The 23,015-nt window shown below is 34.9% G+C and overlaps 1 long non-coding RNA gene across 1 annotated transcript in view; it reads right to left on the bottom strand.

The window, feature by feature from the left end:
• Positions 1-8,581: 8,581 nt before the first annotated feature.
• The window catches only part of LOC136290140 (uncharacterized), a 33,582-nt gene continuing 19,148 nt past the window's right edge, over positions 8,582-23,015 (bottom strand). Inside the window, exons 3-4 of the long non-coding RNA XR_010720994.1 lie at positions 20,573-20,789; positions 8,582-8,852 (exon numbers count right to left, since the gene is read on the bottom strand). This is a non-coding gene — a long non-coding RNA (uncharacterized lncRNA). The remainder of the gene's footprint in view (positions 8,853-20,572; positions 20,790-23,015) is intronic.

Here is a 23,015-nt window from a genome sequence, read left to right as displayed (position 1 = left end):
TTTTTATATCCCTAGTAAAGAACTGCTACACCTATTCCCAAAATCTTTGCCTGACAGCCTTTTAATTGCAAATTTATGATAATTTGGAAAAGGGGGGGAGTGGCTTACATTTCAAGGGAGACTCCAACCCTCCCTGGCAGACACCTGTCTGTCTAAGCCAAGACAGTGGGATAACACTTTTGTTGTGTTGCTGGTCCCCTATGGGAGAGTAACAGTGAATAATAATAGTGTACTGATAGCACTAATTAACTAGGGCTATCAAGCTGCTGAGTGATGTAAAAGGAAAAAAAATTGAGAAGATATAGAAACAAGGAAGCACAATAAGGTAGAAAAAGAGCTGAGGACACAGGCAGAACTGACATGGAACAAATTATTTTTCAGGGACAAGAGTGCTTGAGAAAATTGATCATCCTGAAGGGGAAAATAAACCATTGATTCAAAAGCAAAAGAACATGGTAGCAAAATTAGATTGAACATATGTATCATCATAGAGATGAATGGAATCAAGATGAAAAATGTGAGAAGAAAAAGAAAATTGTCATCTTCAAATTTCCAACTCTCCAGTGATACAGGGACACATAGAAATGGTATAATAATAGTCCTTTTTTTCCCCAGACATACTAAAATAACTGCAAACCTGGACAGATTTTAACAGCAAAGGCAGAAAACCTGGGAATCAATGGATGGCAGCTCATGCAGTTTTAACTAGTTTCAGCTGTGTAAATGGCAGTTCCCTACACAAATAATTTACCCTTGTCTGTACCTTTGGGTGTATAAGCCAAAAGTTGTATTATAAAATTACATACTGGTTAAATGTAAAGGTTTGGAAGGAACCTTATAAAAGTCATCTACTCCCATTTCCCACAAAGGGAAGGGACACCTCTCACTTGACCAGGTTGTTCAAGTCCTTGTCCAAACTGGCCTTGAACACTTCCAGGGTTGAGGCATTCACAACCTCCCTGGGCAACCTGTTCCAGTGTCTTATCACCCTCACTGTGAAAAATTTCTTCCAAATATACAGCCTGAATTTCCCCTCTTTCAATTTATATCCATTATGCCTTGTCCTATTATCTACAGAGCACAATTATTCTGTTTTGTAATATTCTTTCCAATTGTTATTGCATTAAATTGTATTAAATTTTATTTTATTGTGAGAGTTTAATGAGACTAGCCAGAGTCATGTACATGTCATTAGCATTTCTCTTACCGTTGTTATGATGCTAAAGTCAGGACAACTTGAAGTGGAAAGACTGAAACATAGGGAGGTTGCAGAGCTTTTCTTTCTGACACTGTAATTGAATTACTGGGATAGGCAGGCTCAAATAATACAATATTTGTGTTGCAAAACAATATGTACTCCTGGGGTTTTATCAGTTTTAGTTTGGCTCCTGTTAAAGGTCAAGGTATGTTTCTCTGAATAAAAAAACAGCTGAGGATCCTCAGAATGACACAGCATATTTTTCATAGATTATATTACAGTACTATACATTCTTGTATTGCTAAGATCTAAAAAGGCTTTGGGTGAATTTGAACATGTCCATTTTTATAAATAATCTTATAAAAATGAAAACATGCAAAGTAACAATAATTTTCAATTAACTCTTATTTAGGTATTTCCTTGTATGATCCCTCAATAACAGACTCAATAGTAAAAACAAATATATAGCAGATTGGTAGATAGAGAATGGTTTTATGAAACACACCAGCTCAAACTGATGCATTACTATTTCAGTACTTTGTTACTTCACAAAGAAATCACAAGTGAGTGAAATAATGAAATCTAAATATAAATAATTTTAAATAGATGTTAGCTCAGACACATGGATATGAGAAAATGATTTGTGGAAAACATTAAGTGGAGGTAAAATTACGCAGAGACTTAGAAGGGCGGTGGACATGCCTCTGTTAGAAGTGGTCACACTTCACAGCAGATAGTCCAGAAGCAGGTCTGGCATGTAAGCAGTATATTTCTAATGAGCAATATTCCTCAACTGAGAAAATCACTTCTTACTGAGGCTGCAGTTTTTAAGCTAACTTAGCAACCAAAATAGTCTTTGAAGTAGTTTATGTGTTTTGATTATCAAGTTCCTCAGAAACTCTAGTGTCCCCCTGATTCTTCAAGCCTTCTGATTTTTTACATACTTGGACAGGAGTCTCTCATGAATGTAACATAAACAAGTAGATTGTTTTTGCATACCAGTCTGTGATAGACTGCTGAACTGACCACTGGGGTCAGAAAGGTGTTCCTCTCATCTACCAATCCTTGATCAAATTCCAAATCCTATTTCAACCCCAAATCATACTAAACTTTCTCTTTTCTTTGTTCTCTCTGAACCTGAGTGAGTGTGGTTCTTTCATGTCCCTAATGGTGACACTCTAGTACCACTCAGGCTGTGTTGTCTGGCGTTCCAATCCTCTCAAAATAGTCAAAGAAAATTAGTTAGAAACATCAGATTATCTATTTACTAAGGTATGGGTTTTGCTCATTTCCCATCCTGATCAAGTCTGGTTCAAAGACTGGTGACTTCTTTTGGGTGTTTCACAGTCCAAAAAATAATCATCTGTTACCAGTTTCTCATACAGAAGATATGTAACATCTCATCTCATGTTTTTAATATGTATCTTAATATATAATGTTAAGATATATAAAATCTCTCTCATAATTTTGGTGGGAACAATTTAGTTCTGCTGTTGCTTCATGGTTGATCCCAGTGAATGCTGGAGGCAGTACCTTGTGCTAGTACCAATGATTAAAGTGTTCTTTCAGATTGCTCTAACTACTCAGTTGCTTGAAACATCAACATTTGCATCATTGTCTTCTGCAATACTTTTCTTTTACTTATGCTTAATTCCCCTGCAAGACTGTATGATCATTGCTAGTATGAAATATTAACATTTTCCACTTAATCGGGTTTTCCAAGAAATGCAGTACTGTAGAAAAGAAACAATCTCTCATTATTGTTGATCACTGTCTTGCATATGTCTGCTCTTTTGCAGAGGCATAGGTGTGCATATATACGTGTATAAAGATTATTTGTAGTAGAAGAAAAATTTTATTTATCTTAGAAATTCTATGCCATTATCAAATATCACCTCCCCATCTTAAAAACATAATAATACCAAATGTATCAAAAATGTATTTAAAACACAGTTTAGTGATGGACTTGTTAGTGTTATGTCAATGGTTGAACTCAATGATTTTAAGGGTATTTTTCAGTTTGCGTGATTCTCCGATTCCATTTCAGTATGCTCCTGAGAGGGCAGTTGAGAGAAATATTACGTGCCAGATTTCTCACTGAAAGTTTAAATTACTTACATTTACAGCAGCAAAATCTTGCACAAGTATTTCATAAGCAGCAGGAGCTGTATTTCACAAAGAGTGAGTTTCATCAAGTTAGTGATTTCAGGTTTCAGGTTTTATTATTATTATTCTCAATTGAATTTTGTTGACATGATAATGATACATATCAAATTAATATCCTTGCAGAAAATCTATGTCTTGTTTTTAGGAACTTATTAATCCTTGACATTTTCTTTAGTATTATAAACTTTGTTTTCTAGAGATTTGTTTTTCCAACAAATTTTCTTAGTTTACAGCCTTAAAAAACATATGTACAGAGGATGGTTCTTTTAATAAAGGAGAAGTAATATTTTCTTATTGATATATGTTGATTATATCTTTGAAATATCTGAGTTTTACTTCTCTCCTTGTCTATAGTATTTAATAAATCCCTCTAGTTTTATTAAATCAGTGAACTTAATCGGTATAGAGAGTAGGATTCCATTCCGGTAAACAAATATAAAATACAGGGGAAGTATTAATCTATTGAAATATGTATTGATCTAGCTATCTATAGGACATTACCCATCTGAGTCAGTTCTATGCTATAAATCACCTTGTTGTGTATAAAAACTGGAGTAAAACACATGATCAACTTTTAAGAATTCTTGATTTCTTTATCAAGTTGTAGTGTAAAAGATCACACTATATATAATTAGGTAGAAAAATAGAGTGCATGCAGGTGAAAAAGACCATGTTCTTTGTCTGGCAAAGAGAACAAAAGAATTGCTGCAGATAAATAGTGGCATTGATGAGGCATAACATCCTTAAAGTAGGGGCAATGCTAGAGGTATGGATATTTCCGCTCCTTTTTACATTCATCACCTGTTCCCTCATCATTTAACTTCCATGTTGTTACCATTGTTTTGACAGCATGTGGGGTAGTTAACATTTGCTGCATGTGTGCTTTTTGTTGTCTTCATTACTCTATAGACCAGCTCTGCCCAGCTTTCAAGACTGCTTTCCTCTAGTGAACAGATATTGGTAGTTTCTGATTTTCAGCTACATGTCCAGAACCCCAGGTTCGTCTGTGCCTGTGTTTTCAAAGCATTTGTTGTTATCTTGTGTTCACGCAGTCCAGGTACAGCCTGTACCCGAGGTTGTATGTTACAGCCTGTACTGTAACTATTTTGATAAAAAGATAGGCTGTACTTCTGTTTTTGTGCAGTTGCAATTATTGTGGGGCTTTGCTAGTGTTCATCTTGTATTCTACCACTCCCTGCTGTCACAAGAGCTTCTGGGTGTAAAACTGAGGTTTGAGCAAAAGAACTCATTAAAAGAGAAATCCCCTCTGGGTTTTGAGTGAGTAGGAGTATAAAAAGAGCTGATCTACAGCACGTTGAAACAATGAAAGCCTGGAGTGCTTGCTGCGGGTATCCTCAGACTACGGAGGAGGTATGCAGGTCAGCATTCCCCTGGAATACTCTGAAGATCCATCAGCCTCTTCCTGCCTATGATTTTCCTTTAGCAAAGAACTGTTCACTGCCATGGAGCTGGCACATGGTACTGGATCCAGTTCCACATCCATGATCACAAGCCAGAAAATACTGCTCTGTCTCGCTGCATATACAGAGAGTGACTGAGCAGTTGTACCAATTCTGGACTGACTAAAACTCTTTCAGAGAACAAAGATGACTGCATGGTAAATAAAACACAGAAAACCTCCCCAGAAGTTTACAAATCGCTATTTTAATGGAGGTTCTGGAGATATTTCACCACTGAGTTGTGTTACACACTTCAGGAGAGTGCACTAGAACCTACTAGTGAATGGACACAGGTGTTATAATAGTCCTGTCCGCATGAATCTGTAAAATCATCATGGCTTTTTATAGGATGGAAACCGAACTGTTAGAAAAGAACTTAAAACATGATTACTTTTCTGGATGTGTTTTATATATGCAGAAAAGACATTAACCTCACTTTGCTTCACTTTCCTATACTTTTCCAAATTTTGTTAAACAGCAAAATATTAGGCCCAGAATGACACTGTCTAAAAATCAATTCAGTGTTAATATGAGGAGGTTAAAATCATGCCACAATCCACGTAGAGTTCCAAAAAGTACTTTGGCATTGGTATTGAACATTACAACATATAATTTACTGGCAGGTGGTTTGTAGAGCAGGGTTCACAGCTCACAGATGTCCTCAGGAAGTGTTGACTGCATAAACACCGGACAGGAAATGACTGGCTTGGTTAATAGTTCTTCAGAAAATATTTTAGCTCATGAGTCTACAGTATCATGCTGTTGAGAAATAAAAAAAGCATCACACAGGTGTATATGAACAGGGAAAAAATATTTTAAAAAAGAAGAAATAAATGAGAGAAAAAGAGAAATAGAGGAAAGAAAGAGAGAGAGAGAGAGAGAGAGAGAAAGAGAGAGAGAGAGCAGAAAGAAAGAAAGAAAGAAAGAAAGAAAGAAAGAAAGAAAGACTTGCTTTATGCAATACACAGACAGATGACTTCCAACCCTGAAGATACTCCAGTTTTCAAGATCGGGAAATGCTTTCAAAAAGTAATAGAATAATCTCTCATGGCAGATGGGAAGTAAAAACAGCTTAAATTGCAGTGAGACAATTCAATTCTTGCTAATAATAAGGGTGGTAAACATTAAACAGACTGCCTGCAAAGTTATACTTTTGTCACTGAAAAGCTTATGGAAAAAGTTTACAGCTGAGGGAAAAAAAATTAAAAGCCTGAAAAATATATGGAAAAAGAAATTGAAATAAGAGACTGAATAAGGTTTTTAGAACATATTAATTTTTGTAAATAAACATCTGAATTTTGTTCCAACTTCAAATATGTATATTTCAACAGTGTTTTCAGTAACACTATATCCAATGATCATTTCCTAAAGAACATATCACTCTCAATATTTAGCATCAGACAAAAAGTTTCATGACTTCTAAAACAATGTCCCAAGTATGATCATAGAAAATAATTTTTGGTCTATTTCATCTCTGTGGTCAAATGAATACTTAAATGTGTTTGCTTAAACAGTGTGTTATGTGTATGTATTTCCTCTCTATGGCCCCAAATCTGGTTGTTAGGGTATTCATATGGAGGACAGAGCTTTCATCTTCCTCCTTCTGGCAGAAGAAGATATTGAATATGGTCTCTTGGTATCTGAAGTTTGGATGTATACTTTAGATCAGTTTGAGATACTGAGTTATGCAAGTCCCAATTCTTTTATCTTTACTTTCCCATAAATTAATCCAGTATTACTGCTGTTTCAAAAATACACACATGCACACAAATTAACACTAAAAATCCCATGAAAGTACTGCTATTTTCAATGACATTTGCTGATTTTACATTGACATAGTCTGTTTACAACTCATATTAACAGTTGCTGAAGTTATAGATTTGCAACCCAAAATGGTTTGATGTCATTGTCAATAACTATTCCTTACAGATGGTTGAAACTAAAATGCCATTTTAAAAAGTAAAAATTTCAATGCTAATTTCCATGAAGTGCTGATGTTTAAACAGAATGCCGTTTCCAAGAATAACCTTCAGCTCAGCTTTGAAAAGAGAAAAATCTTTCCTGTTTTCTTTGACAAATGTGAAGAGTTAATGCTTGGGAAGTGCTGAGATAAATGCTTATTGATGACTCAGTTAACGTCTTGGAGTGAGAGAAGTATAAACAGGCAAAATATATCCTCTTTTTTATAGCTCAACAAGCAAGGGAATGCAGTCATAAAAAAAAGGAGATGTAATGAAATTAAATCAAAACAAACAAAAGACTAACTCTCAGACTGTGGTGCTGATGATTCATTTTCAACCTCCTTTTCAAACTGCCACTTTATTTTCTAGGTTGGGCTCCTCACCTGCCACCGCTTGTGTGACATTTATAAATGAAAATGTGGGACTTAATTGGGTAAACACTCCTAACGTTTCGTGTGCATCTTACAGGTCTTGATTCCCTCCCTGGGTGTGCGAGATGAGCAGTTCCCAGCCGGGGTGAGGGGTGGAGCGCCGAGCCACGGGGCAGGCGGGCGGTGCTCACGCCGTGCCCGAGGGACGCGGCTGTCGCGAACTTGCTCCGCTTGGACACAGGCTGAGACACATAGGAGCTGCTGCTAGACCGATGAGTGAAGGGGACGATCAGCTCCACAGCAGCCCGGCGGCAGCTGGCATTGCAGAGGAATTTCAATTAGTCAGGTGACAATCAGCTGCAGTCCCCAAGGAGACAGCTACCACCTCTTCTGCACAGTGCTCTGTCACTGCTACTAAAAACTCAGTTGTGACCCCGCTTACAACGTCAGGTGTAAAAGTAGCTACTTGGAGGAACTTGTGCTCGCTGCATGGTTAAATTTAAAAACTGAGATCTTCTATTTTGTGTTTGAATATGAATGAGTCAGTCGTAAACAAAGAACTAAAATAGATGAGTCTGGCGTGGAGAGGTAGCTGAGTCATTCTATAAACCCTGTCCTTTAAATGTAAATGGCAGAGGTTTTCTTTTTTGACACAATAATTGCTATTTTACCTTAATGAGCTATGAGGCTTTTGCAGCGAAATGGCTCCTGAAAGTTACTGTCCCAGTCAGTGCCTCCACTTTTAAACTTTTCTATCCATGATTTTACTTCTTGACCACTGTGAAGAGAAAGTCAAAATATTTTCTTCAGGAACTTTCTTTTTATTTCAGCTATTTATTTTAATAAACAGTTTTTGAATTATGTACCTCTTTATCTTATGCTTCTGTTATTTGCACTATGGCCCTTATACCATTTATAAGGGGGACACAGTCAAATGTTGGTATTAAATCTTTGGAGTTTTGATTCAGAGGGAGAGGTTAGCACAGAAGAAGATTGTTTCTAGTTTGGATTAAAATAGCTAAAATAGTACTAGAAAACATTACAGGTTTCAGCAAATATATCCACTGTTTGAATGACAAAAAATTTCCACAAAACATGAAATAAAATTTATTTTCCTTCCTCACTACAACTTTGAAAAGACACTATATTACTCAAGCAATATTACTCAACAGAAACTGATAACATTCATATTTAACTTATATGCTATACTGTGCGTATGCTTTAAAGTTTAAGAAAAAACCTATTTTCTTAAAAGACCTTACCTAGATAGATTTTCTCATTTAAAAGGCTAAGGAAATTGTAATGTCATCAAATAGATACCTGGGAAAAAAATTAATACTGTTTTGGATGCATATTTCCACAAAAAGAAATTATTGCAAGCAAAATTAAAATCTAAATCACAATATATTCTTCCTATTGCCCTTGATAACACTAGTAGTAGCCACATAAGACGGGATATTTAAAATCAGCAGAGAACAGGATTTTCCAGAGTAACAGGTTGCAACATTAGCTGGCAAACACTATTCTTGGGTCCACAAGTAGAAATGTTTGGTATAAAACAGTGATTTTACTGCATTCAGAGCTGATAGTCCTTTGCATTTCAAATGTGGGGCAATGCACGTTCAAAGGAGTGGCTCAACTAAGGAGTTTCTCCGGAAGAGCAGGAGGCAGTTCAAAGGTCTGGAAAAATCAAACACTGAAAAGAAGATAAAAGGTTTAAGTATATTTAGACTAAGGAATGGAAAAGACAGTAGCAGTGTTCATATATATAAAACATAGCATTTAAGGAATTTATTCCCTTCTCAAAACTCATTTCAGATGAGACATAAAGAAGGTCTGTGTTGGGATGTGCAGCAGCAAGGACTGTGCAGTACTATAGCCCTTTCTTGGGAGGCTGTGGCAACTCCCTTAGATCCTCTTCCTCTGAGCAGGTTGTACAGGTGTTTGTTCAGAAATGGCACAGATATAGCTGACCCTAAATTTGCAAAGGAGGTGAGAGTAAAAACTCTTCCAATTTTATTCGGTCTCAACTTCTGCTTTTAGGTGATTTTATTATCCAGCTTCATTATATATATTACTATGAAGAAAATAATGTTATAAGTAATTAATTCAGAAAGTTGAATACAAAGCAAAATTTTTGGAAAAACTGAAACACAGAGCTATGTCCTGGAAATTAACAACACTTTCATTTAAAATTTACAGCAGATATTTTCAAACTGAAATGGTACTTTATCTTCAAATGTTCTAGCTTTCCCATAATTATTATATTACTCTATATAATTATTTCATTGCTTGCACACCGACTTTTTACACATCATATGTGTAAATACCAGTATTAGGCATTAACAACAAGGTTGATAAAAGTGATTTCATGGTGCCAGCTTGGGTTAGTGATGGGTTTAGAAATTTCATGCCAATCCAGCTAAATACTACAAAATATAGCTGTGAATTCTTTTTCTTTTTTTTTTTCCATCTCCTTAAATATTTTACACTGCTCAATGCAGATGAGACAAATTATAAGTTAATTTTAGGAATTATAATGGATGGCAATTACATCTGTATTATTTCATATTTTCATTATTCTAATTATTGTTACAATAGACGTTCTGCCTCATTGTTCTTATGACAGTTTGCCAGAGAAGTGCTATATCAGTATGCTAATTACTTGCCACATCCCCTCTTTGACAGTTGATAGTAAACTTCAATTATGTGATTTTACTGATGTTCAATAGTTTTGTTTAACGGGTCCATATTAAAGTGGTAGCAACCCACATGGAAGAGCTAAGAATGGAATAGATATCAAAATACAGAAAAGGCTGGGCCATGCTTTTAAAATTGCATGTTATATATATTTTTTAAATACTAAGTATTGTAATTTAAGTATATATTTTAAAACTATAAGGTTGACGATATACTTGTCCATCTTTCAAATAAACCATTCTCAGCTATGTTTTATCTAGGAAATTTATGTGTGATCAGTGAGGTCCCATTTATTTTACCTGATAAATATTATTTTCTAATATTCAACCGCTAAACATCACATCTGCTTTTAATCAAAATAGATTCAACCTTTGTCTTGCCATGTATTTCCTCAATAATCAAGAAGATTTTCTTTGGCTAAATTCTGTTTAGAGATATGTTATCATAGTAAAATGTAATTGGTTTATTTAATATTAATATATACGTGCATGTAGTCCAGATCGGTATCTGTCTCTGGGGTCCCCAGCACCTTTCAGACAAAGACTAAGAGAATTGGATGGTTCAGCCTGTAGAAGAGAAAACTACAGGGTGACCTAATTGTGTCCTTCTAGTTCCTGAAGACAACCTAGAAGAAAACTTGCTACAAGAGCATGTAAGGACAAGACAAGAAGGAATAACTTCAAACTGAGATTAGGGTGAGATTTGATATCAGAAAAAAATTCTTTTCTGTGAGGGTGGTGAGGCATTGGTTGCCCAGAGAAGTTTTGAATGCCTCATCTCTGAAAGTGTTCAAGGTCAGCTTGGATGAGGCTCTGAACAACTTGGTCTAGCGGAAGGCGTCTCTGCTGTGTCAGGAGGGTTGGACCCAGATGACCTTTAGAGGTCCCTCCCAACCCAAATCATTCTATGATTCTGTTATATCAATTGCCCAAAATTGAATTTTCCATATTCATTTCAGCAAACACAAAAATGAAGCTGATGGATAATCATCCCACTCTCTAAAATATAAATATTCATTTGATTTTAAGTTCACTGTCTTAGACATTCTGGCTTTCTTAAATGTGAGGTGTTTATGTGCTTTGCAGTGATAGGGCCCAAAGTATTTAATGAGTCATTTATTCAGCGTGAAAGATAAAATAAGAAGCATGTTGCTAATCATCTAACCTTAATTTCTGTGATTCTCCCAACTCCCAAGTTCATGAGAAATAAGCTTAACTTTGGAACCAGACTGAAATTAGTTGTTGTGGATCCAAAGTCTATTTTGTCTTTGGATGAGAATAAATTAAGTGATCTTTATGGAGTGGATTACTACGGTTTAAAAGAAAACAGCTGAAGGACAGGACAAAAAGAAGGATTCAATTAATCTTGGATTTGACAGAAGTTACTGAAACAGTAGAATTGGCACAAGAAATAAAACTTCCTTGCTACTTTATCAGTATCCTTCTTTAGTGAAAATTTCAGCATTTCTATGGGTTTACTAGAGACTGGTACCATAAAATAGAGGGGTTGCATAGCAGTGCTGTGTTGAAGAGTTGAATTTGAGACAAGATCAGGATGTTCATCCACTTAATTCAGCTCAAGATATTGTTTTTGATGGAGACATCTGCCTAAATATTTGCCACAAACATTTCATTTTATTAATAACACAAAATGCATTATTTGAAAACAGGAAGTAGTTCGGGGTAAAGGAGAAGATATTTACACTTTTACAGGTCTGGGTCATAAGCCTGTTGTCCTTCTGTTTTTTGTTCTAGCATAATATACATTGGAATATAACTCAATAGTACTAAATTCACCCTACTGAAGCACTTCTGTCTGTCGAACCCTGGATATCAGATGAAGCCAAATGTCACAAGAGTATGAATTAGTCATGTTTCTGCACTCATGATCATCATGAACCTGGACCTCTTTGAAGCAATAGTAGTGAAATAATTCATCTCCCTGGCCCCTTTGTCAGTTAATCCAAATGTCAACGGACAATTAGCGCTTTTGCACTCCAAAGTTCTTTACTCTATCAATCTTCATGGGTCTTCTATAGCCTCACCTGGCTGAGACTCCCAAAACTTACAGGCATTTTGTGAATACTTAATGAAAGAAATTGCCCAAATACTGAGATAATTCACATAATAAAATTGCATATCAGCCCAACTAAAGTGACTATATATTATAGTCAGTTACCAGATCCATGCTTTTTCTTGAACAATAATGTTAAATCATCTGTCTTCAAAAGTCTATGGAAACATCAGGACAGTTGTCACCTAGGAATTTTAACTGTGTGTGTAAAACTCATTGGACCTCAATGATTATCTTTCAGTTTGTTCTATCTTTCACTCTTCTCCATTTATAATTATGTACTTTATAACTTGGAGTAAAACACAGCGCAATTGAAAATATTCAACATTTTCTATATTTTATTTCTGCTATGTATCTGTCTGTATAGATAAGGTGTTTTTGTATATTCTGAAAATGCAGAAACGCTGAGACATTCATGCTACCAAGTTTAATATCTGTGGTGCAACAAAGTTAAAAAAAATACCAAAACCTCAGGATAAAAAAGCATTCATGATCTCTTTTAGATTTGGTTTTGTAGATATCACTTTTTACTAAGATCCTACTTTTAAAATTCATTTGGGAACTTAGCTCAGAGTTTTCTGGAGGTAGAAATTTTGTGTAAAATTGTTCTGAGCAGTCTGCAAAATATTTTTTTCTGAAGGTGTTAATGAACGATGAGTTATTATTATGCATGACAACAGCATTAAAAGCAAAGGAAAGTGCATGCACTGTTTATACATGACTTGATTCTCTAAAACCCAGAAATGATTTGTGCGAGGGTTCAAGCAACAGTAACTGAAAGTTGCAGCACTAAATGCAGATTCCTCTGCCAATATTCACTTTAATAGTTTCCAAAATATATAATGATATTTTAGTATTTCAATATTTTAGATTCAACTTCAATGGTACAATTTAGAAAGCCCAGAGTAAATGTGATGATTTTTTGTATAAATTTCTAGAGAAAAGAGAAGATAGACACATTATACAGTCTTACTCTAAGCATCATTTTTCATCGTTTTATGTTTCATTTCACATAATATGCCAAAGAAAAAACATGCATAGGCTGTTATCAGTGGTGCTATTTTCTTTGTTCTGTTTCTCTGTATTTTTGTTCTGTTTCTCTTATGAAAAACCAACATAACTCTTACTGTAATTATGATTTTTAAAAGATTTCTGAGTATTTTAATTGAATAGGCAGAGCATTCTTACAACCCTACTCAACTTTCTATTATATATTACTTAATCCACGAGATGCTTTAGGCCATTTATACATAAAGTCAATTCAACTATTCTAATGCCTGAAACAAAGGGAGAAATACATTATTTTACACTGTTATTGAAGCAAGTCCTCAAATACGAATTCCTATTTTAATTATGAAGGGCACATACATTCCATTTTCATGTTCTATATAGTAGAAAAGTGCAGGCAGTAGGAGTTGTGAGTCCAGCCAGCAAAAGAAAGTAGGAAACTTCCAGTATTTGAGTTAAATATTTTCTTCAGAGTTAGAAGGCTTAAGTAACTCTGATCAGGCAGCGTTTTTCACTCCTTGTTATGGCTTCGAGTCTTTAATCTTTCTCTGTACAGATCAACACACATTTGGCAATGCTTGTTGTTTTATCTTCATGTCTGGATGTCCTAAGACGTACCTTAAGGGAAAAATATCTCCCCTCAGAATTTGCTAGAAAGCCTATGTGTAGGTCCAATCATTACATGAAACATAATAATCAGTCGGGAAAAAAAAATCTTCTTTAGTGAATTTCAAGAAAACACTTTGGAGGTAAGATCTAACTTGAGCTTAGGAAGCAGGCAATTACTAACGGAATGCGGCAATTGAAGGTAGTGCTGAACAGGACTGCTCACTGTGCTATGGCATAATCCCCCCCTGCCATTAAGTAAGCTATGTATATTACACAAAGAAAACCCTCTGCAGTATCTACTAATAGTTTAATTAAGGGCAGTGAGAGGATGTGATGAGCACTCATCTGTACACAGTAATTGCAGTAGAACAACTAGGTTTTATTCTGATAACCTGTCCAAATGTTACTACCTCAGTTGAGAGGCAGACCTTCATTGTTTAGAGCATGACCACAATCATACTGGATAATGACCATATAATGCAAAGTCAATTTGCTTCACAGCCTCTCTTTTCATCTGGAAAAATTTACTCAGAAGAGGTAATTTAAGAAGAATTTTTAATTCCTCTAGAGTCAGAATCTTATTCTTATGCCATTCTCAAATCTCCTTTGCAGAGAAAAAAAGGCTCTCAATTTTCTAGAGATCTGAGACTGAATGATGAGAAGACATAAATAATGACCATTAGTGGCTTTTGGGGAGCCATTAAATTTCTTGCAAAGAAATTTATAAATACAACTAATTGGCTTTTATTCCAATAATTTGTATATTCCTAGGAGACTTAGAATATTTTCGGAATATCACCTTTCTGTTCTGGCCATACAAACAAGAGTAATAATGAGCATTTAAAACAAAAGATGTGATTGATTAATAACACATTTTTACTATAATATTCTCCTGATTTTAAAAAATGTTTTTATTTTATTGAATTAAAAGCCTCATTTTTATCCAATAGAAGTTTCCCTCCTAAGTAATTCCACCAGCAAATAGCTTTAGCACAGCTCTTCTACTAATCACATACTCACAAACCTTGATTTTCAGGAGAGAAAGTTATTAACTTGAGTCCAGTTTTCTCTACTTTCTTGGACGTTATTTATTTATTCTGAAAAGAGGTAAAACTCTTGATCCATATTTCCAAGTATACCTGCACCCTACAGCAGTAAACTGCTCTGCCTGAACAAACTGTGCCATAGCTGCACTTTTGAAAGGTGCAAGTAACGGAGTGCTAAACTGAAAAAGAAAAAAAGGAAACGCTGGCATCCATGAATCACAGTTCACCTAAGAGCAAACATGATAAATTGTTCACAGGAAATAAAGTGGTACTGAGATTCTGTGTGAGATGGCACAGATGAATCATCACCAAATAGAGAGCTTCTGTGCATGTCAGTTCATCAGAAGGGACAGCTGAGTAGAGCACACTGTGAATGTAAGGCAATGACATATAGACCTATATGTGGAAAAATGAGCTTTGCAATCAAGGTTTAAAGCTCCCTTTGGTGCCATAAAAGAGCTGCTATTTAGCCTTCTAAGTATTCTGGTACAAAATCTTTTTTTCTTTTTTTTTGGAAGATCACCTACACTTTAAGATCTCAATTATGAAGGATACCATTTCTTCAATTGGTCTTTTCTGATTCTCTGGTATGTTTCATATATTTTAATTTTTTGAGACAGGCAGGTTGCCAAAGTGTATTTTCCTCAGTAGTTTCCTTTTATAGTGGCAGCTGGAAACCACAGGAATGTTTTATTCTTTGCTCACTGTACAACACAGGTGTTATAATATCAACGTTTTCTACTCGCTTGAGAGACCTATTGAAAGGAATATGAAAGGTACATTGACTGAGTTAGGAAATGTAATGCAATAGGACTAGCTCCAAGCAGAAAATGTAGGGATTTTTCTTCTGTGATTTATACTTTGAAAAAGAGGGCAGATCAAAAATGTATGGGTTTATACAAGGACAAATTATACCCAATATACACATATGACTGTTCTTGCAGCAGTTTGTGCTCTGTTGTAACTTTGCTGGTTAACTGGAAATAGTTTGGATTAAAGAATAGATTTTATGTTCCATATGCTTATTAAAAGGTATATTGCCTTCCAACACAAATGCTAAAATATTTTTCTTTCAAACCAATAATTGAAAAGTCTCACTTTAAATAAGCCCTAAAGTGTTTGTGATTCTTCCCCATTTTTTTTAACCAAACATTGACCAACTCAATGTGGGTATAGAGATAACTTCAAGAAAACCAGATCTTTGCATTCTAAAGGACAAAATTGATAGATAAGGCCTTTTTCAGCAGATTGTAATAGTTGGCACGTGTCTGCCTTGCTGTTAAAACACTTCTAAAGTCTATGCTATTGAAGTTCTTTGCAAGAGCTGCAGAAGAAGTTTGCAAAGAAGTAATGATAAAAATACAATTTAGGAATTTAATAGCATAAATTTATTAAAATAGATTTATGGAGGAGGGAAAAATTATATATCGGGTATAAATAAAATTTTATTTATTGTTATTAAAGGGATTCATTTGTTATTGAATTTTCAAGCATGATGATTGAAAAGAGTTGATGATTGAAAAGAGTTGATGATCATGAGAACTCTCAGTTTTATGCAAGAGTAAAGAATTTTTCCAATTTTGTTCACCCTCTGAAATGACCTCTTAAAACGTTCATTCAATCTCTAAAAAAGCAAAAGAACAATGTGACAGGCACTAATGCATAGCCAAACTTTACGATTTGCAAACAGATAACAGACTAAAAATAGTTCATCTGGATTATGAAATCAATGTATGTGAATAGTGAGTATACTCACACGGAACATCATGGGATTACGTTTGTAACAGTGTTAGATATTCATGACTCAAACTGACAAGTTTCAAAAAATCTATTTTGCTGTTTTTACTTTCAAAATCCTCATATAGGCAATGCAGCTTTTACAGTCAACATTAATCTGTGGGGTTCAGCATCACAATGCACCCAGTAATCAAAGTTTACAAAAGATGGTGAAAAGGACTCTTGCTTTCCAGAAAGTCTTGAACCTAACTGTGTAGAAAAAGCAACATGTTCACGCATGATAGAAACTGAAGGTCTTGAAAGTTTTAAAAATGCTTCAATTGTAGTTATTTTATTTTTTCCCTTTCTTAGCTTTATAACTCTACAGCAAAAGTTAGCTCTCTAAAATACTTTTTAAGTGTCTATGTTATGATATTTATTGTTGGACTGTCTCTGGGATCAACTGTAGATAAGTTAATCTAATAAATAATCAGTCTCTAAGTAAAAAACAGATTCAGTTATTAAAACAATTCTTGATTTGGCTTCAAATTTTCAAATTTAATATTATTTATATTATTATTCTCTCTCAGATGTTTGTGTTCTTGGATTTTATTCCCAGAAGCTACTGTTCATGAGCTTGTAAATTTTTATATTCTCATATCAGCCAAAATATTTTTCATACTGCCAAATATTAGCTATAATGTGTAAACTTAACATTGTAATCTTAGTCAAGTGTGAACTTTAATAAAAACATATTACATAGATTAAAAAAGAGAAAAAATGTCTCTAATATGTTTTTCTTTACAAGAAAATTCAGGTGATTTCTTTTTCCAGCTTATTTTTAAATTGATCTATGATATGCTTCCTTTGACAGGTTTCTTACTGTCTGTTTTCTGAAGTTATTTTAAAACAACTCCTGTGTCAGGGTTTTTGAACCTTTATCAGAAGTGAACACCATGTATATCCTTCCATTTTTGACATCTCTCATTAAATGAGTTGAAAGTTTTTTGTGCCAACAGTTCTGTCTTTGGAAGCTGGAAGTATATTTCCATCATCTTGAGACCTGAAAATCCAAAGGTTGCTCTCTGGATGCCTCCTGAGAATAAGAATTGATATTATCAGCAAATACTATCAGCATGTCACAATGTGTTTAATAATTAAAATAAGTTTAAAAGAAGTAAAAGAACAATCAAACTGCTGTTCAATATATTTTGGAAGGGTTTGGCATCATCTATTGAAAAAAAAAAGAAAAAATAAAAATCCTGCTTTTCTAATTGTCATTTGAAAAGATAAAGTCAAACAGCTTTTCTTGTTTATACATTGTCAGCTAAATGCACCTAAGAAGTCTGAGAAAACTTTTGAAAATAGGAATTTACAAACTGAGAGAGAAAGAAGTAAAAAAAATTAATAAGCTATAAAAAATAAAAATCTCTAAATAAAAATTTAGGTTTTAAAGTTTTACCTGAGACATTCATGACAGAGTGAAAATAAATGGAGAATAGATGTCTGTATTAGCAAACTTTGCATCACAAAGACATTCCAGGTAGGGACTCAGGATAGAGAGCAATATCACTGTTAACAAATGCATCCATTATTGTAGGTAACTGCCTACATGGAGAGGAATTCAAGCTGATGGTGGAAGTAGCAGCAATCTGTTCAATTTCAATGAAACAGCTTTTAAGAGAAATAAGCTTTCAGAGCAGTTCTTTTCCTAAGATAGCCTCAGAAACATAGAAAATCGTGCTCTGTTTTCAGTCCCTCTGTGGGTCACTCTAGCAGTTGCAAATTGCAAAGTGCAGGGATCATAACAGTGCATCAGTACTGCATTATTTCTTTACTCCAAAAAGAAGTGACATTATTCTGAACTCTTAAAAACCCTGGATGCTATTCATCGATGAAGTTGTTGATGTTCTTGTTAAACTGGTTTTAGCCCATGTAATTGCAAAGACAGAAAAGTAACAAATATCAACTAGTCTGTTTTACTTGTCCAAGAAAAAAAAGTCTAGAGGAAGATGGCTAAAAATTATTAGAAAGAGATGACTAAAGATGTTGTATCTTGCAAACAATTAAAACACAGAAGCAGTTCTGTGATGATGAGAGAGTTGGGCTTCTTCAGCCTAGAGAAGAGAAAGCTCTGAGAGACCTCATTGTGGTTCTCCAATACTTAAGGCAGGCTCTTGAGAAAAAGGAGGAGTGATTTTTACATGGGAAGATAGTGGCAGCACAAGGGGCAATGGTCTTAAACTAAGAGGCTTGGATTATATCGTAGGACAGATGAATTACTCAGAGGGTAGTGAGGCACAGAAACAGATTGCCCAGAGAACTTATGGAAGGCCCATCCATGGCAGTGTTCAAAGACAGGTTGCATGGGACCCTGAGCAACTGGATTTAGTGGGTGGCATCCCTGCCCGTGGCAGGGGAATTGGAACTAAATGATTTTTAAGGTCCCTTTCAAACCAAGCCTTTCTATGATTCTATGATTCTGTGGTTCTCTGAAGCTCCAAGCACAAACCAACTCGATCTTCAGTTCCTTCAAGTATCATAACAGGATTGTCTTCCCACATTTGCAAATAACATTTAATTTCTCTACACATCTTCCTACACTTACATGCTTTCACATTATCTTCTATTTACTTTGGAAATAAAGCAACGCAAAAGTTCTTAAATAGGATATGTATTTATCATGATTATTTTCACTAAGCTGTTTTCTCTTTCTTTAATCATGTAATTATAACACTAATTGGACCACCTGAGGAATAAGATATTCTCAAGGTATTTTTTAACAGTATCTTCTATTTAACTAGGATACTGAATGTCCCCTTGTGGAAATACTTGCTGGTTATTAGAGTATGTGGGAATTGTTCAAATTCAGAATTTGATGATAAGTTTTTTACTAACAAAGTCACTTTGGATACTGTATTTGAAAAGCATCTCGATAATTAGTACTTCACATGGTAGAAGATATTTAAATATGTGTTTCTGTGAATGAGCCAATTTATCATAATTTTAAATATTTTAATCTCTTACTTCTCTTAATTTAGTGCAAAAAAACCACAAATTAAAATAGTCTGTTATAGACTCAATGCATTTATTCTCCATTTGCTTTGTACCAGTTCTCACTGTTAATTTTCCTTCACTCATAAAAACTGATATTAAGGAAACTTTTAGTAATCTTTATATAAAACATAGCTCAAGAAGCATTTCATAGAACAGAATAGCATATTTATTTACAAAAGTCATAAATGGACTAGCAAATGGTGGGAATAACAAGTTTATAAAGCCTGATGATGGCCATGAGAAGCTGTAGAAAGATTTCTTAATAATTATCACTCTAATACAGATGACATTAAGTGCCAATAAATTACAAATAAAGTGTATGAGGAAAGAGAACTCTGAACTAGATATTGCCTCTTCAGGAAAACGAAAAGAGAAAATATAATAATATAATAATATTATATTATATTATAATAATATAATAATTCTTTGGAGACTGTTCAGTATCAATAAAAAACCCCCCAAAAAAGTAAGCAAAAAACCCCAAATATTGTGCAGTTAATACAGCAAGACAGAGAATAAAATATGAAATATCATTATGCCAGTACATAAATTAATAACAGATATAAATATTTGACAGTTAGTCTCTGAAAGTAAAGAATATTACTAGAAACTGTGGTGGGTTTAACTGGAACAAAAAGGGATAACTTCAGCTGTGGTGTGAGTTCCATACAAATAGAAGTCACACAGATTCTTTGGCTTTGTTTGTCAAAAACAGGATGTATCAAAGTCTGATTTGCACAGAGAAGGAGAGAAATTACTTATCCTAGTTTCTCAAAAAGTAGGCAAGAACCAAACCATATTTTCTGTGGCAGGTTGGAAACAAAAGGTGAAATCTACAGTTCATTACAACAAGACATGCATGGTAAACATGAAAAGTTTACATGGCTTCAAAAATTGATTGTACAAATTCATTGAGGAGTTTCAGAGAAACCTTTGTCTCAAGCACTTCAGAAACAAATTTTAAAAGGTTGTGTCAGAAAAATTGTAACTGTCTTCTTGTTTGTCCTGCACTTTTTCCCAGACATTCACTTATGACTCAGTGTCAGAAATATTGGACACAGTTTCTGATAGGAAAAATGAAGAAACCCCTTGATACCAGAAATATGTTCTATTTTTATTTGTTTAGCCGTGAGTCATCTGCACTGTGATAACTATTGAGGTCTGGCCTCGTGGGCTCTTTTAGACACTTCTCGGGATATAAACTTACCTGTGACTTGAGTAAGCAAGAACCAGCGGCTGCAGGAGGACAGGTCAAACTCAGCTTGTCCTGTGTCCCCATAAGGAGCACAGTACCGTGAGGTATGGGCACAACAGGCAGTGCCAGATGTTGGTAACTGGTCCATCAAGGGATGCAAATATGGCAAGTGAGGACCCAGGTCCAGAAGGCATCCAGAGACTCAAATTCAGAGCAAAGTAGATGAAGTCTGGGACATAAGAGTGAGGTAATGTGACTCAATGTGGCTTAGGAAAGGGACTTTAAGCAGTGTCAATTTATCTCCCAGTTCTGATGTGATAAGTGACAACCCATAGCATGGCCTCAGGTGCTAGGTCTAGATATTAGCTCAGCCCTTTGTGCTTGCAAACTTGTGTGTCTCACTCTGCTTTATGCAGAGTCTACAAAAGAACAAAAGGCTGGATTTCAGTCTTGCAATGTGAATATACTAAGTATATATCTGAACACCATAAACATACAGAAGTAAAAATCACAGTAGCATTTGGCATTGATGTAGATTTACTCTGAATTTAAAAATTAATCAAAAATTTATTCTGCAAACACATGGAGGTATTAGTAAAACTGACACTTCAAAGACTACTGACAGCTAAAATTTAATTTATTTTCTATAATGTCAAGAATGAGTTGCCTTACATCTAAACAGACCATAAGAAATGATCTTAAACTTGAAGGAAGCCATAGGTAATCTTTCTGAGAAGAGGAAATGAAAATCAAATTCTCAATTCTGGTTCAATTGAAACATCCCAGGCAAAGGTGACAGAATAGATAAAACATTTATATTAAAAAATGCCATGTTGCCTGGAGCTTCTTGATAAATGCTGCTTTATTAGACTCAGCTATTCCTGAAGATAAACGCATACAACTTTCATTGATTTCCTTCAGCTTATATTTTGATAATCATTCAGAGTACCAGTACAATGTGACATTTCATGCTACTGAGTCAAATTGGTCTTACTGAACAGTCATAAAAACTGTAGAATCACTGAATCATTCATACTGGAAGGAGCTTTGACAAGTCACCCAAACCACATTCCTTCTCAAAACAGAGACAACTTTTAATTCAGACAAGAGATTTAGAACTTTTTTTCTGAAGAGCCTTGAGTTACTCAAAGAACTCAGATTTTCTGGGCAACATATACAAAACCTTATTAAATCTGATAGGGATTTTGTTTTGTTTCAGTTTTCTTGGTTTGGTTAGTTTTTTTCCTAGCTAGGCTCTCAGAACTTCTTCTGTTACAATTCATATCCCCTGTCTCTCATTCTTTCATCCCTTAGTAGAAAGCTTGGCTCTCTCTCTTTGGCTACCTACTAATAGGTATCATAAGGCTGCTATTTACTGTCCCTCTACATTTTTTTACTTCTTCAGACAAAAAGAAACCTGATCAATTCCAAGTAAGGCAAAACAACATTTCTTAATTTGACCTATTGACAAGTCCTGCTAGCTCAGGAGCTGTTGGGCATCTTTGTTGCCAAGGCACTACTGGCTCCTGCTCATTCTGCTGCCCACACGCGCACTCAGGTCCTTTTCCCAACAGTGGCTCAGCCAGCCTGCTGATGTTAAAGTAGCCATTAACATTATTTGTGATTATTGTTCTACTTACTAAGTGTAATAAAATGTGTTCCTCACAGGAAAAAGTTCAGAAAAAAGACAGATTGTTGCTTAAAATAACAAGGTACCAGCGAAAAAAAATTTCCCCAAAATCTCTTGATGAAATGTCATGTCTAGTCAGGAAAATGGTAAAATTCCTATTAACTCTGATGATAGTCGTGATTCCACTTCATCCTACCGCATAAGGTCTATGTCAACTCTTTGGCACAGTAAAATATTATCTTGGGAAGCAGCCAGTAGAGTTTTCTTCTGCCTCATGCTCATAGGGAAGGACTCAATAATCTAACCTAAACAATGTCCTCACATAATGAGGAGCAGCTGGACCCTGTAAAAAGTGGCTACACTTCAAAAGCAGCCTTCCTTAATGCAGAAGTCATGTTCCTGTACCTGTCCTGAATATGTCTTCTGACAACAGCCAGAACTAATAGCTCAAGAGGAGAAGGATGAAATATTTTCAGTTTAAAAAAAGAAATTTTACTGCCAGGAAATAAAAGTACTTTAAGGTCAGAATTTCCATATAATTTTTTTTAGATGTTTTGAAGTATTTTTACAAATATACTTTATTATTACAGGCTTTGGACATACGTATTTGTTTATATAGGTGATAAAATCTACACTAATGCTAGCAGAGGAAAAAAAATCAAAGTCAAGAGAAAATTTTTTTTTAAAGTTCAGAGAAGTTCAAGCTATAAATCAAACATTTCCCTGTGATATTTTACCAGGTAAGAGGCAGAAACGTAACTTCACTTCCCATTTGGCCTCCATATTTCCTGTTAAGCATCTAACCACTTTTGCATAACCTCAGAG

Source organism: Chamaea fasciata, unplaced genomic scaffold (genome assembly GCF_029207755.1).
Source record: "Chamaea fasciata isolate MVZ Bird 193981 ecotype frontalis unplaced genomic scaffold, bChaFas1.0.hap1 SCAF_5, whole genome shotgun sequence".
NCBI lineage: Eukaryota > Metazoa > Chordata > Aves > Passeriformes > Sylviidae > Chamaea > Chamaea fasciata.
This window is presented reverse-complemented; position numbering and strand designations above follow the sequence as displayed.